This window comes from Pan troglodytes, chromosome 16, assembly GCF_028858775.2.
Source record: "Pan troglodytes isolate AG18354 chromosome 16, NHGRI_mPanTro3-v2.0_pri, whole genome shotgun sequence".
Lineage (NCBI taxonomy): Eukaryota > Metazoa > Chordata > Mammalia > Primates > Hominidae > Pan > Pan troglodytes.
The window spans coordinates 18,737,919-18,751,042 of record NC_072414.2 but is presented as its reverse complement, the minus strand read 5'-3'; the positions used below and the strand labels follow the sequence as shown (position 1 = coordinate 18,751,042).

Genomic DNA, 13,124 nt, shown 5'->3' with positions numbered 1-13,124 from the left:
CTGAACTGATCAACAAAGTGATGTAACTCTTGTCTAGCCTCTGCCTACAGGGGCTTTGTGACATATATCTGCACTGATCACCCAGGTGATGGGACTCTTGTCTAGGCTCTGCCTATGGGGGCATTGTGACATATCTCTACACTGATCACCCAGTTGATGTAACTCTTGTCTATATCTGCCTACTGGCGGCATTGTGGCATGTTTCTGCACTGATCACCCAGGTGATGGACTCTTGTCTTGGATCTGCCTTTGGGGGCATAGTGACATATCTCTGCACTGATCACTCATGTGATGTAACGCTTGTCTAAGCTGCGCCTAAAGGGGAATTGTGACAGATATCTTCACTGATAACCCAGGTGTTGTAACAATTTTATGGGATTTGTCTACAGGGGGCTTTGTGAAATATCTTTGCACTGATCACCCCGGAGATGTAACTCTTGTCTAGGATCGGTCTACAGGGGCTTTGTGTCATATTTCTGCACTGATCACCCAGGTGATGAAACTCTTGTTTAGTCTCTGCCTACAGGGGCTTGTGACATATCTCTGCACTGATCACTCCGGTGATATAACTCTTCTCTAGGATCTGCCTACAGGGTGCTTTGTGACATATCCCTGCTATGGTCACCCAGGTGATATACCACTTGTCAAAGCTCTGCCTACAGGGGCATTGCGGTGTATCTCTGCACTGATCACCTGGGTCAGGTAACTCTTGTCTAGGCTTTGCCTACAGTGGCATTGTGACATATCTCTGCACTGATCACCCAGGTGATGTAACTCTTTTCTAATATCTGCCTACAGGGTGCTTTGTGACATATCCCTGCAATGATCACCCAGTTGATGTAACACATGTCAAGGCTCTGCCTACAGGTACATTGTGATGTATCTCTGCACTGATCACCTAGGTCATGTAACTCTTGTCTATGCTCTGCCTACAGTGGCATTGTGACATATCTCTGCACTGATACCCAGGGGACATAACGCTTGACTAAGCTCTGCCTACGGGGCATAGTGACATATCACTGCATTGATCACTGAGGTGATGTAACTCTTCTCCAGGCTCTGACTATATGGGGCCTTGTGACACATCTCTGCACTGATCATCTAGGTTATGTAACTCTTGCTTACGTTCTGCCTGCACAGGCATTGTGAAATATCTCTGCACTGATCACCCAGGTGATGGGACTCTTCTCCAGGCTCCGCCTACTGGGGGCATTTTCACATATTTCTGCACTGATCACCCAGGTGACGGACTCTTGTCTTGGATCTGCCTATGGGGGCACTGTTACATACCTCCGCACTGATCACCCAGGTGATGTAACTGTTGTATAAGCTCTGCCTAAAGGGGAATTGTGAGAGATCTCGCCACTGATCACCCAAGTGATGTAAGTATTATTTAGGCTTTGCCTACAGGGGGCTTTGTGACATACATTTGCACTGATCACACATGTGATGCAGCTCATCTAAGTTTTGCCTACAGGAGTTTTGTGACATATCTCTGCACTGATCACGTAGGTGATGTAACAGTTTTATAAGCACTGCCTACTGGGAACTTTGACAAATCTCTGCACTGATCACCTAGGTGATGTAACTCTTCTCTACCCTCTGCCCAAAGTAGGCATTGTGAAATATCTCTGCACTGATCACCCAGGTGATTCAACTCTTGTGTAGGATCTGCCTAAAGTGGGTATTGTGAAATATCTCTGCACTGATCAACTTGGTGATGTAACTCTCGTCTAGGCTCTGCCTACAGGGGCATTTTCACATATCCCTGAACTGATGACAAAGGTATTGTAACTCTTGCCTAGGCTTTGCCTACAGGGGACATAGTGACATATCTCTGCACTGCTAATCCAGGTGATGCAACTCTTCTCTATGTTCTGCCTTCAGGGGTCATTGTGACATATCTCTGCGCTGATCACCCAGGTGATGCAACTCTTCTCTATGCTCTGCCTACAGGGGGAATTGTGACATCACTCTGCAGGGATCACCCGGGTTATGTAACTCTTGTCTAGGCTCTGCCTAGAGGGGCATTGTGACATATCTCTGCACTGATCGTTGAGGTCATTTAAAACTTGTCTAGGCTTTGCCTGCTGTGGGATTTATGACATATGTCTGCACTGATCACCCAGGTGATGCGACTATTCTCTATGCTCTGCCTACGGGGGACATTGTGACATATCTCTGCATTGATCAACAAGGGGATGCAACTCTTCTCTATTCTCTGCCTACAGGGGGCATTGTGACATAACTCTGCACTGATCACCCAGGTGATGTAACTCTTTTGTAGTCTCTGCCTACAGAAGGCATTGTGACATCACTCTGCAAGGATCACCCGGGTTATGTAACACTCGTCTAGCCTCTGCCTACGGGGGCATTGTGACTTACCTCTGCAATGATCACCCAGGAGATGTGACACTTTTCGAAGTTCTGCCTCGAGGGGCATTGGGACATAACTGTGCACTGATCGCTGAGGTGATGTAAAATTGTCTAGGCTTTTCCTACAGTGGGATTTATGACATATCTCTGCACTGATCACCCAGGTGATGTAACTCTTGTCTAGGCTCTGCTTACAGGGGGTATTGTGAGATATCTATGCACTGATCACCCAGGTGATGTAACCCTTGTCTAGCCTCTGACTACAGGGGTATTTTAACATATCACTGCACTGATCACCGAGATGATGTAACTCTTGTATAGGCTTCGCCGACAGGGGGCATTGAGACATATCTCTGCAATGATCACCTAGGTGATGCAACTCTTGTCTGGTATCTGCTTACAGGGGGCATTGGGATATATCTCTGCCCTGATCACCCAGGTGATGTAACTCTTGTCTAGGCTCTGCCTATCGGAGACATTGTGACATATCTCCGCACTCATCACCCAGGTGATGTCACTTTTGTCAAGGATACGGCTACAGGGACATTGTGTCATGTCACTGCACTGATCACACAGCTGATGTAACTCTTGTCAAGGCTCTGGCTACAGGGGGCTTGTGACACATCTCTGCACTGATCACCCAGGTGATTTCACCCTTGTCTAGGCTCTTCCAAAAGGGGGCATTGTGACATAACATCACCCAGGTGATGGGACTCGTGTCTAGGCTCTGCCTACAGGGGCATTGTGACATATCTCTGCAGTGATCATGCAGGTGATGTAACTCCTGTCTCTGTCTGCCTAATGGCAGCATTGTGTTATATTTCTGCACTGATCACCCAGGTGATGGACACTTGTCTTGGATCTGCTTATGGGGGCATAGTGACATATCTCTGCACTGATCACTCATGTGATATAACGCTTGTCTAAGCTGCGCCTAAAGGCGAATTGTGACAGATATCTCCACTGAACACCCAGGTGATGTAACAATTTTCTGGGATTTGTCTACAGGGGGCTTTGTGACATATCTTCGCACTGATCACCCAGGAGATGTAACTCTTGCCTACGCTCGGCCTACAGGGGCTTTGTGACATATTTCTGCACTGATCACCCAGGTGATGTAACTCTTGTTTAGGCTCTGCGTACAGGGGCTTTGTGACATATCTCTGCACTGATCACCCAGGTGATGTAACTCTTGTCTAGACTCCACCTACAAGGGGTATTGTGATGAATCTCTGCGCTGATCACCCAGGTGATCTAACATTTATCTAGGCTCTGCCTACAGGGGCGTTTTGACAAAGCTCTGCCCAGATCACCTAGGTTAAGAAACTCTGGTCCACTATCTGCCTACAGGGGTCATTGTGAAATATCTCTGCACTGATCATCCAGGTGATGGGACTCTTCTCTATTCGCTGCCTATAGGGGGATTTGAGACATATCTCTGCACTGATAACCCAGGTGATGGAAGTCTTCTCTAGGCTCTTTCTATGGAGGCATTGTGTCAAATATCTGCACTGATCACCCAGGTGATGTAACTGCTTTCTAGGCTCTGTCTACAGGGATTTTTGTGACATATCACTGCACTGATCACCTACGTGATGTAAGCCTTGTATGGGCTTTGCCTACAGAAGGCTTTGTGACATATCTATGCACTGATCTCTTAGGTGATGCAACTGTTGTCTAGGCACTGCCTACAGGGGACATTGGTACATATCTCTGCACTGATCACCCAGGTGATGGATCTTGTCTTAGATCTGCCTACATGGACATTGTGACACATCTCTGAACTGATCAATCAAGTGATGAAACTCTTGTCTAGGCTCTGCCTACAGGGGCTTTGTGACACATCTCTGCACTGGTCACCCTGGAGTGGGAACTCTTGTCTACACTCTGCCTACAGGAGGCTTTATGACTTATACCTGCTCTGATACCCTAAGTGATGTAACACTTGTCTAGGCTCTGCCTACACGGGAAATCTCGCATTTCTCTGCACTGATCACCCGGGTGATGTATCTCCTGTGTAGGTTCAGCCTACAGGAGCGTTTTGGCATATCACTACACTGATCACCCAGGTGATGTAACCCTTGTCTAAGCTCTGCCTACAGGGGCATTGTGACAGATCTCTCCACTGCTCACCCAGGTGATGTAACAGTTGTCTGGGCTTTGCCTACAGGGGGCTTTGTGATATACATTTCCACTGATCAAACAGGTGATGTAACCCTTGTCAAGGTTCTGTTTACAGGGGCTTTGTGACATATCACTGCACTGATCACCATAGGGAGGAAACACTTGTCTACACTCTGCCTACTGGAGGCTTTATGACCTATCCTTGCACTGATCTCTAGGTGTTGTAACACTTGTCTAGGCTCTGTCTACACGGGAATTTTCACATATCTCTACACTGATCACCTAAGTGATGTAACCCTTGTCTAGGTTCAGCCTACTGGGGATTTCTGACTTACCTATGCACTGATCACTGAAGTGATATAAATAATTTCCAGGCTTTTTGTACAGGGGACATTGTGGTATATCTCTGCACTGATCTCCCAAATGATGCAAATCTTCTCTAGGCTCCGCAGGGAAGGAGCACTGTGACACGTTTCCGAACTGATCATCCAGGAGATGTAACTATTCTCCAGGCTTTGACGAAAGAGCGTCGGAAGGTGTTGCGAGAAACTCAGCCAGAATTTCATGGATGGACAAGGGCACAGAGAGGCCAGCGATCTCCCTTGCACGACAGCCTGGGTGCGCAATGAGTGCAGGTCAGGCCAGGAGGCCAGAAAAGAGAGCTAGAGGTTTGCGTTCCGCCGCCAGGTGCTCCATGGTGGCAGCTGGGAGGCTGCAGGGGCATGGAGAGTTCCGGAGAGCCAGCTCCCGAAACACGCACCCCTCACCCCTTCCCCCTCGCCCCTTTCCTCTTAGTGTCTCTGGCCCCATCACCGCCATCACGACACCCTCACCACCCAAACCACCATCACTCCGCCGCAGGTCTCAACGCCCTGGGACACTTCCGGGGTGGGGTGGGATGTCCCAGGGCTCACCGCCATTCATGAAGTGGTGGAGCCTGCCTGCATGCGGGCCTTTATAAGAGCCGCTGGCTCTCTGTCCCGGCAGGCCTCCTGGCTTCACCTTCTGCAGTGCAAAGGCAGGCTGAGGTGCATGGGAGCCCGCCGGCCTCTCTCTGCCCGTGTCTGTCCGTGAAATTCCGACCGGGGCTCCCCGCGATGCCCCTCCCGACACCTTCAGACGGCACCCTCCCCGCGGAAGCCCGGGGACAGGGAAGGCGAAGGAGACTCGTTTGGACCCGAAGCCAAAGGGAGTCCCTGTGAGCCTGGTTTGAGCGGAACCCGTACCCGCGCATCGCCACCAGAGAATGACTGACCCAGGCCATCAGCATTCCGGAGCCCTGGGTCCAGATTTGGTTTCAGCATGAGAGGTCACATCAACTGAGGCAGCACCGGTGGGAATCTCGGCCCTGGCCTGGGAGACGAGGCCCGCAGGAAGGCAGGCAAAAGCGGACCACCGTCACCGGATCCCAGACAGCCCTGCTCCTCTGAGCCTTTGGGAAGGATCGTTTTCCAGGCATCGATGCCAGGGAAGAGCTGGCCAGAGAGACTGGCCTCCCGGAGTCCAGGATTCAGATCTGGTTTCATAATCGAAGGGCCAGGTGACCAGGATAGGCTGGCAGGGCGCCCGTGCAGGCAGGCGGCCTGTGCAACACTGCCCCTGGTGGGTGTCACCCAGCTCTCTCGTGGGTCGCCTTCGCCAACACCGGCGTGTGGGGAAAGAGGCTTCATGCATGCCTCGTGCCCTGCGCGCCTGGGGCTCTCCCACAGGGGGCTTTCTTGAGCCAGGGAGCAAGGGCCGTCCCCGTGCTCCAGCCCAGACAGGCCGCGCCGGCAGAGGGGATCTCCCACCATGCCCCGACACGCAGGGATTTTGTGTACGTTGCCCCGGCTCGTACAGAAGGGGCGCTCTCCCACCCTCAGGCTCTTCGGTGGCCTCCGCACCCAGGCATAAGCCAGGATGACCGGGAACCACAGCGCGATGGCCTGCTGGGCCCTTGCGTGGTGGATCAGCCTGGGCCCGCTCAAGTGGAGCCACAGGACCAAGGTGTGCTTGTGCCACCCGCATCCCAGCGGATTCTGTGGTGTGGCTGGGGCTGGGGTCTCCAGGTCGCCGGGGCGGCGTGGGAACCCCAAGCCAGGGCAGCTCCACCTCACCAGCCCGCGCCCCCGGAAACATCCGCGCGGCAGGGGCAGACGCAAGGCATCCCGGGGCCCACACAGACGCTCCAGGAGCTGGGGCGCTCATCTGCACTCCCCTCCGGCCTGCTGCTGGATGAGCTCCTGGCGAGCCCGGAGTTTCTGCAGCAGGCGCAACATTTCCTAGAAACGGAGGCCCCAGGGGAGCTGGAGGCCTTGGAAGAGGCCGCTTCACTGGAAGCACCCCTCAGCGAGGAAGAATACCGGGCTCTGCTGGAGGAGTTTAGGACGCGGGTTTGGGACAGGGTAGGGTCGGGTCGGGAAAGGGTGGTGGCCTCCATTTTGCGGAGAACAACTGCCTGGCTATGGAGGGGTGTGTCCTCCCCCCACCCTCCACCAGGCTGACCGGCCTGGGATTCCTGCCTTCTAGGTCCAGGCCTGGTGAGAGACTCCACACAGTGGAGAACTGCCATTCTTTCCTGGGCATCCCAGGTATCACAGAGCCGGCCCAGGTACGAACAGGTGGGCCCCTTACTGCGCACGCGTGGGTTTGTGGGCAGCTGCCTGGGCTGTGGGAGCTGCCCGGGTAGAGCTCTCATGCCTTTCCCCCACCCCACCCCCGCCTGACCACCCCTCCCCACCCCCACACCCCCTGGAAAATGCATCCTCCCCTGGGCTGGGTGGAGACCCTCATCCCGCAAAATACTGGGCCCGCGCAGTGTCCAGGCCTGACACACCTCCGGAGGCTCGCCTCCGCTGTGCCTCCGCGTCACCGTCGCCGGCCTGCCCGTGCCCCTGCAGCCTCCCAGCTGACACCATGGGGCGAATGGCGGCAGAACACACACCTCTTGCTCTCTTTGCCATCCTCCTGGCTAGACCTGTGCTCATTGCGCACCGTGGCTGACGTTTAAGGGAGCCCGCTGGCCTCTGTGTGCCCTTGTCCGTCCGTGAAATTCCAGCTGAGGCTCTCCCAACACCTTCCAACGCTCTTTAGTCAAAGCCTGGAGAATAGTTACATCTCCTGGATGATCCATTCAGAAATATGTCACAATGCCCCCTCCCTGCAGAGCCTAGAGAAGATTTGCATCATTTGGGTGATCAGTGCAGAGATATATCACAATGTCCCCTGTACAAAAAGCCTGGAAATTATTTACTTCACCTCGGTGATCAGTGCATAGGTATGTCAGAAATCCCCAGTAGGCTGAATCTAGACAAGGGTTACATCACTTAGGTGATCAGTGTAGAGATATGTGAAAATTCCCTTAGACAGAGGCTAGACAAATGTCACATCTCCTAGTGATCAGTGCAGGGATAAGTCATTAAGCCTCCTATAGGCAGAGTGTAGACAAACCTTTCCTCCCTGGGGTGATCAGTGCAGAGATATGTCACAAAGCCCCTGTAAGCAGAACCTTGAAAACGGTTCATCACCTGTTTGATCAGTGGAAATGTATATCACAAAGCCCCCTGTAGGCATAGCCCAGACAATTGTTACATCACCTGGGTGAGCAGTGGAGAGATCTGTCACAATGCCCCTGTAGGCAGAGCTTAGACAAGGGTTACATCACCTGGGTGATCAGTGCAGAGATATGTCAAAATGCTCCTGTAGGCTGAACCTAGACAGGAGTTACATCAACTGGGTGATCAGTGCAGAGATATGTGAGTATTCCCCTGTAAGCAGAGTCTAGACAAGTGTTACATCACCTAGGGTATCAGTGCAGGTATAAGTCATAAAGCCTCCTGTAGGCAGAGCGTAGACAAGAGTTCCCTCCCCAGGGTGATCAGTGCAGAGATGTGTCACAAAGCCCCTGTAGGCAGAGCCTAGACAAGAGTTTCATCACTTGGTTGATCAGATCAGAGATGTGTCACAATGTCCATGTAGGCAGATCTAAGACAAGTGTCCATCACCTGGGTGATCAGTGCAGAGATATGTACCATGGTTTCCTGTAGGCAGTGCCTAGACATGAGTTGCATCACCTCAGAGATCAATGCATGAACGTGTCACAAAGACTTCTGCAGGCAAAGCCCATACGAGGCTTACATCACCTAGGTGATTAGTGAAGTGATATGTCACAAAAATCCATGTAGACAGAGCCTAGAAAAGAGTTACATCACCTGGGTGATCAGTGCAGATATTTGACACAATGCCCTCATAGACAGAGCCTAGACAAGACTTCCATCACCTCGGTGATCAGTGCAGAGATATGTTACAAATCCCCCTGTAGGCAGAGTATAGAGAAGAGTCCCATTACCTGGGTGATCAGTGCAGAGATATTTCACAATGCCCCCTATAGCAGAGAGTGGACAAGTGTTACATAACCCAGGTGATCTGTGCAGAGCTATGTCAAAACTCCCCAGTAGGCAGAGCCTAGATAAACGTTACATCACCTGGGTGATCAGTGCAGGGATACGTCACAATACACCCTGTAGGTTCAGCCTAGAAAAGAGTTACATCGTATGGGTGATTAGTACAGAAATATATCACAAAGCCCCTGTAGGCAGAGCCTAAACAAGAGTTACATCACCTAAGGGATCAGTGCAGAAATATGTCACAAAGACCCTGTAGGCCGAGCCTAGACAAGAGTTACATCTCCTGGGCGATCAGTGCAAAGATATGTCACAAAGCCCCCTGTACACAAATCCCAGAAAATGGTTACATCACCTGGGTGTTCAGTGGAGATATCTGTTACAATTCCCCTTTAGGTGCAGCTTAGACAAGCGTTACATCACATGAGTGACCAGTGCAGAGATATTCCACTATGCCCCCATAGACAGATCCAAGACAAGAGTCCATCACCTGGGTGATCAGTGGAGATATCTGTCACAATTCCCCTTTAGGCGCAGGTTAGACAAGCGTTACATCACATGAGTGATCAGTGCAGATATATGTCACTGTGCCCCGATACACAGATCCAAGACAAGAGTCAATCACCTGGGTGATCAGTGGAGATATCTGTCGCAATTCCCCTTTAGGCGCAGCTTAGACAAGAGTTACATCACATGAGTGATCAGTGCAGATATATGTCATTATGCCCCCATAGGCAGATCCAAGACAAGAGTCCATCACCTGGGTGATCAGTGAAGAAATATGCCATAATGCCACCAGTAGACAGATATAGACAAGTGTTACATCACCTGTGTGATCAGTGCAGAGATATGTCTCAATGCCCCTGTAGACAGAGCCTAGACAAGATTCCCATCACCTGGGTGATCACTGCAGAGTTATGTCGCAATGCCCCCTTTTGGCAGAGCCTAGACAAGTGTTACATCACCTGGGTGATCAGTGCAGAGACGTGTCACAAGCCCCTGTAGCCAGAGCCTAGACAAGTGTTACATCAGCTGTGTGAGCAGTGCAGTGACATGTCACAATATCCCTGTAGCCATATCCTTGACAAAAGTGACATCACCTGGGTGATCAGTGCGAAGATATGTCACAACGTCTCCAGTAGGCAGAGCTTAGACAAGAGTTACATCACCTGTGTGATCAGGGCAGAGATATGTCACAATGCCCCCTGTAAGCAGATCCAAGAGCAGAGTTGCATCACCTTGGTGATCAGTGCACAGATATGTCTCAATGCCCCCTGTCGTCGAAGGCTATACAAGAGTTACGTCATCTCGGTGATCAGTGCAGTCATATGTGAAAATGCCCCTGTAGGCAGAGACTAGACAAGAGTTACCTGACCTGGGTGATCAGTGCAGAGATATCTCACAATACCCCCTGTAGGCCGAGCCTAGACAAGAGTTGCATCACCTCGGTGATCAGTGCAGAGATATGTCATAAAACCCACTGTAGGCAAAGCCTAGACAAATTTTAAGTCACTTCAGCAATCAGTGCAGAGATATGTCCCCATATCCCTCTAGGCAGAGCTTAGACAAGAATCACATCTCCTGGGTGATCAGCGCAGATATAAGTCACAATGACCCCATAGGCAGAGCCTAGACAAGAGTTACATAACCCGGGAGATCGTGCAGAGTGATGTCACAACGCCGTCTGTAGGCAGAGACTAGAATAGAGGTACATCAACCGGGTGATCAGTGCAGAGATATGTCAGAATGCCCCCTGTAGGCAGAGCATAGAGAAGAGTTGCCTCACCTGTGTGATCAGTGCAGAGATATGTCACAATGTCCCCTGTAGACAGAGTATAGAGAAGAGTTGCATCACCTGGGTGATCATTGCAGAGATATGTCACAATGTCCCATGTAGGCAAAGACCAGGGAAGAGTTACATCACCTTTGTCATCAGTTCAGGGATATGTGAAAACGCCCCTGTAGGCAGAGCCTAGACAAGTGTTACATCCCCTAGTTGATCAGTGCAGAGATATTTCACAATACCCCCTGTGGGCAGATCCTAGAGAAGAGTTGAATCACCTGGGTGATCAGTGCAGAGATATGTCACAATGCCCCCATAGGCAGCTACAAGACAAGAGTCCGTCACCTGGGTGATCAGTGCAGAAGTATGTCACAATGCCCCCTTAGGCAGAGCCTAGACAAAAGCCCCATCACCTGGATGATCAGTGCAGAGTTATGTCACAAAGTCCCTTTAGGCAGATCCTAGACAAGAGTTACATCATTTGGATGATCAGTGCAGATACATGTCACAATGCCACTGCAGGCAGAGCCTAGACAAGAGTTACATGACCTAGGTGATCAGTGCAGAGATACTTCACAACGTCCCTGTAGGCAGAGCCTTGAAAAGTGGTACATCACCTGGGTGATCATTGCAGGGATATGTCACAAAGCATGCTATAGGCAGATCCTAGAAAATAGTTACATCACCTGGGTGATCAGTGCAGAGATATGTCACAATGCCACTGTTGGCAGAGCGTAGACAAGAGTTCCATCAGCTGGGTGATCAGTGCAGAGTTATGTCACAATGCCCCCGTAGGCAGAGCCTTGTCAAGTGGTATATCACCTGGGTGATCATTGCAGGGATATGTCACAAAGCACCCTGTAGGCAGATCCTAGAGAAGAGTTAAATCACCTGGGTGACGAGTGCAGAGATGTGTCACAAGCCCCCTGTAGGCAGAGCCTAGACAAGTGTTATATCACCTGGGTGATCAGTGCAGTGACATGTCACAGTGCCGTGTAGCCAGAGCCTAGACTAAAGTTACAGCACCTGGGAGATCAGTGCAGAGATATGTCACAATGTCCCTAGTAGGCAGAGACCAGGCAAGAGTTGGATCACCTCGGGATCAGTGCAGAGATATGTCTCAATCCCCCTGTGGGCACAGCCTAGACAAGAGTTACATCACCTCGGTTAACAGTGCAGGGATATGTCAAAATGCCCCTGTAGACAGAGCCTACCCAAGTGTTACATCACTTAGGTTATCAGTGCAGAGATATGTCACAATACCCCCTGTAAGCAGAGCCTAGACAAGAGTTACATCACCTTGGTGATCAGTGCAGAGATATTTCACAATGCCCTCTGTAGGCAGAGAGTGGAAGAGAGTTACGTAGCTTAGGTGATCTGTGCAGAGCTATGTCAAAATGCCCCAGTAGGCAGAGCCTAGATAAATGTTACTTCACCTGGGTGATCAGTGCAGAGGTACGTCACAATACACCCCGTAGGTGGAGCCTAGACTAGAGTTACATCCCCTGGGTGATCAGTGTAGAGATAAGTCACAGTGCCCGCATAGGCAGAGCCTAGACAAAATCTCTTCACCTGGGTGATCAGTGCAGAGATATGTCAAAAAGCCCCCGTTGGCACATCCTAGACAAGAGTTGAATCACTTTGTTGATCACTTCAGAGATGTTTCATGCTGACTGTTTTCTCCCGGAGCTCTTCGGGCACCCGGAAACATGCAGGGAAGGGTGGAAGACCCGCATGGTGCCATTGCTCTACTTGCCAGTTTCCAAACCACCCACACTGCAGACTCCCCATGTTGCCACACACGGGAATCCATCGTTAGGCCATCATGCCGGGGAGGTTTCTTCTCTCTGGGGTCTCGCTCTGGTCTCCTACGTGGAAAAGAACGACAGCCACACGCCTGCGTGTGTGAGACTGTCTCGGCAATGGCCACACCCACAGGCACTGACTCCTTCACGGAGAGAGGGCCTGGAACACTCAAGACTCCCACGGAGGTTCCGTTCCACACTCCCCTCCACCCTCCCCAGCCGGTTTCTGCCTCCTGAAGACACGTGGGAGCCCAGAGAGTGGCTTCCAGTTCCCGCGGGATTCCTAGAGAGGTCCAGAGAGCCAGCTCCCGAAACGCGCACCCCTCACCCCTTCCCCCTCGCCCCCTTCCTCTTTGTCTCTCCGGCCCCAACACCGCCATCAACCCGCCCTCCCCCTCACCCCACCACCCCCCAGCCGCAGGCCTTGAAGCCCTGTGACCATTCTGGTGTGTGGCAGGCTGTCCCAGGGGTCACCGCCATTCATGAAGGGGTGGAGCCTGCCTGTCTGCTGGCCTTTATAAGAGCTGCTGGCTGGGTGTCCGGGCAGGCCTCCTGGATGCACCTGCCACAGTGCACAGGCCGGCTGAGGTGCACAGGAGCCCGCCGGTCTCTCTCTGCCCGTGTCCGTCCGTGAAATTCCGGCTGGGACTCCCC

General features: G+C 51.6%; 1 pseudogene; it reads left to right on the top strand.

Annotated features, from left to right (window-relative positions):
* Positions 1-5,597: 5,597 nt before the first annotated feature.
* LOC107972961 (double homeobox protein 4-like protein 4) lies at positions 5,598-13,104 on the top strand (annotated as a pseudogene).
* Positions 13,105-13,124: the final 20 nt, after the last annotated feature.